The following is a 3802-nucleotide window of genomic DNA, read 5'->3' as shown; positions in this document are numbered from 1 at the left end:
CAACAACGATGAGCAGCAGCAGAGGGAGGGTCCGCCACCTCCTATGAACAGAGAGAGAGAGAGAGCGAATCCTCTCCCTCCCCCACTCCCGTCTCGTCTCCACCAGCAGCGCGGCCAGCCACTTGAGGAGCCGCCTCCCCTCCCCTCCCCTCCCTAGGGTTCCGCCTCCCTCGCCGTGCTCCCATCTCCTCCCCGTACCCCACCCGCATCGCCATCACCGCGCCATGGCCGACGCCGATGAGCTGGCCACCGCGTGCCAGGACTCCGACGACGCCGCTGGCACCGGCAACCTCTTCCAGGTCATGCACGCCGTCGAGGACGCCGAGGCCACCATCCATCACCAGGACACCTCCCCCCTCCCCTCGCCCATCTCTGTTTCTCACCCCTGCCAATATCACTGACTCAGTCATCCATTCTCCCCCTCCCACGACACCGCAGCTTGAGGAGAATAGCCGGCTCAAGGAGGAGCTGATGCGCAAGACCCGGGAGCTCGACAAAATCGTAAGTCCATCCATCCATCCATCCATCCCTCGCCTGTTGCCTTGCCAATGCATTGTTTCCCCAAATCAAACCCACCGAATCTGGCAACTGTGCCTACCTGGCTATTACTACTACATATGTTCTTTGCATGTTCTGATATACTTAGAATTAGTACTGATACTAATGTTACTTTTATCTACTACCACAGATACAGACATAGTACTATTTTTATAGCGTCTTGCACTTGTTTCATACATCGCCTGCAAGCCTCACTCGCCCGCACACTTAGATAGTACTGAATGGAAGACAATTAAGGTTGAGCCTATTGCAGCTGCAGGGAATCTAGAAGCTTGAGAAGTACTGAAGAACCTCCCTTTGCAATGTTGAAGCAGATCAAACAGTGGGGAGCCCATCCAAGCTAATTGGCATGGTTCCTAGCTCTCATCTTTGTCTCTATATCATCAGTATTGATGATAAACTATCATACATTATATTCTTGGATTTAGAACATTCCAAATCAGGATATATGGTGCACTTGGGAAAAGCTCTGTGTCATGAGGGAAAATTCTGCTATCGAGTTTGCATTTAATGAATGTGTTACCCTCTGGAACCACATGGGTAGGCTAGGGAGAAGTTAAAAAAGTGCATTCGTCTCACAATGATATGCTACTACAATTAGACTCTGCCTATCTAGGAACATGTTTCTTCCAAAACCACATTTATCTCTCTGCAATAGTTTTGAAGTTTACATATTATGTATATTTATTACCATATCCTGCTTAAACCTTTGGGCCTTCTTTGTAAGAATATCTTTATTTTTTCAATTGCAGCTTTCTCCTCGAACCATCGTCATGAACCAATCAACTATTTGAGAATTAAAGGTATGCCAATATACTTGACTACTATTCTCATGTTGCTTTGCTATCTGCTATTTTCGTACCTCACTTGATGTGGTGCTTTTTGTTATATAGATGCGTTGCAGGAAAATGATGGGGCAACATATAATGAGGAGTGGCAGGTTGTAACAGAATTAGAAGCAGCAGATTCATAAAGTATGGGTGCAGGCAGCATCAATTGGCAAATGTTAAGTAAGCCGTAACCTTCTCTCTTTTTCCTGCTCGGTGATATGCGCATGGTTGCAGCTACTGTACTGAATACAGAAGAAACATGAGCATGGTAGATACTGATTACAAAAGGTTTCTTCGTTTTTTCATGTTGGAGACAGTGACAGTACCTTACCGATTAAATTACATTCTTTCCTATTAGAAAGTAGTGTATACTCTCTAGCTACTTAATGTTCTGTTTCCTGGTTGTAGTTTATTTACCATTTGTAACTTCAAAATGTTATGTCAGACATGCTCTAATTTTTTATGCCATCAGAGATTTCAGCTCATATTACTTCCTTTATGCTTATGGTTGGGTAGTGATGCTTTACTGATTAGGTATTCTCATCATATCTCAATCTACTGTTACAAATATTATTTGATTTCTTTCTCTCATAAACAGGGCACAAGTTGCCCCTTCTAATTGATATGTGTTGTATCTACATGGTGCAGTGGTGTGTTTTGTAGAATATGTACAGTCGCACTTTGTTGTATCTATATTGTTGTTGGTCCTTGATTTAATCTGGTTATAAGAGTAAGTCGCACTTTGACCCGCTCCCCGCAATGGTTGAATGGCTTGTTTTAATTTGCTGTGACACTACTACTTCTATTTTTTCGCAAGTTACCATTTGCAGCTATTTGTTCTTACATGCTACAAATAATAATGCTACAAGATTTTTGTTGATAGTTTTTTAGTAGATAATGCTGGATTGTTCATGTAAAGAGTGATCGAGGTGCTATGTCCTAGAAGTAACCTACTGATTTGTTTGCTGGTGCTACTCGCATGTACCGTGTTGTTGGGTTCTTCCTTACACACGCGATTCCGAGCGATCTATGCTTCACCTCTGCCGCGTGTGGCCGCACTGGTCATGCTCCTGCTGGTTGAGCTCCTTCCCCTCTTATGTTCATGTACCATTTTGTAGGACTGGCTAGCAAAAATGCCTTGGGTTTCTTCTTGTGCAGCAGATTCTTAGGTAGCTAGGTTCCAGAGGAGGACTTTTGGGGGGCTTTCTTGTTTTGTTGGTGCCTTGCCGTCAAGTAGGTCCTTGGATTTAGCTAGGCTATCTGTTTCATTGCTTGGTTTTCTGCCTGTTAAAGAGAAGCTTATGTCTATATAGATTCTTGAGGTAATATGCATGGTTTCTCATAGTTTAGTTACATATGATTTCTGGGTTCTGACTCCTTCATGTTATTTTCATTATTTCTCCTCTTTGTACCATCGTTTATTTCAATTTTCGACATAAGGACAGCTTTGGTGGCTTCAAAATATGCATGACCATATTTACTTGCGCTTTTTTTATATATGATTGCTGTTAGATTCTTCTAGAAACTTTGTTGTTACATTAGCGGTCTAGCTAGATTGCAAGGAAGGGGCTGTATCTTTCCTTGCTTTGTTTGTTTGATCCTGGACGCCTTGTTTGATCCTGGTAGATGGGTGTCAGTAGGTGAACTAATTGATTCTGATTTCATAGGATTGTGCATGCTTCTCTTGTGGGCATTCTTTTCATTATATTATTAGTTTTATCCTGCTCCTGATTTTGCTATTGGCTGCGTTTTTCGGTTAGTGTCCTGTTGTTGATCGGTGATATGTCGCTGATTGTTGCTGCCGCTCGGTTGATAAGTTACAATTCATGTTTTTTCTACCCCTACTTGTTTGTGAGGAGACAGTGCTCGGAGGAGGCTGGACGCATGGGGCAACTCGCGGAAAAGGCCGGACACATGGAGGTAGCGTGTCGAGCTCAGTTGCAGCGACGAGCTGTGCTACTGCCTCGGCTGCAACCTCATAGGTGAGCTCGTTCTCTCCTCGACTGCTTTGTTTTTCTTAATTTGCAGCTATGTTCATTTCCCATGGACTACAAAGTTTATAATACGTCTATGGAGTACAAACACACGGCTCCAACTCCTTTGATTTGCATCCATGGAGTACAAACACGCAGCTCCTACATTTAGTACACCACACATGCACTTGGGTTCGATTAGGTTCAGTAGTACTACTAGGTTTTGTAAATACTCCTAAATTCAGTTAGGTTCAGTAGTACTCCTAGGAGTAAATGGGCATCAAGAGAACATTTTTGCATGTGTTTCATTGTTCGAGTCTCTCATCAGTGCATTAATCCCAATCTGGCACAAGATATTATTCTCTGTTCCTCTTTCATTTTAGTTACTTCTAGAGAGAATGGATCTTAATTTTGATTTTATGAATAGCCACATCAATTCTC

The sequence above is a fragment of the Triticum dicoccoides genome, chromosome 3B, assembly GCF_002162155.2.
Source record: "Triticum dicoccoides isolate Atlit2015 ecotype Zavitan chromosome 3B, WEW_v2.0, whole genome shotgun sequence".
Lineage (NCBI taxonomy): Eukaryota > Viridiplantae > Streptophyta > Magnoliopsida > Poales > Poaceae > Triticum > Triticum dicoccoides.
This window is presented reverse-complemented; position numbering follows the sequence as displayed.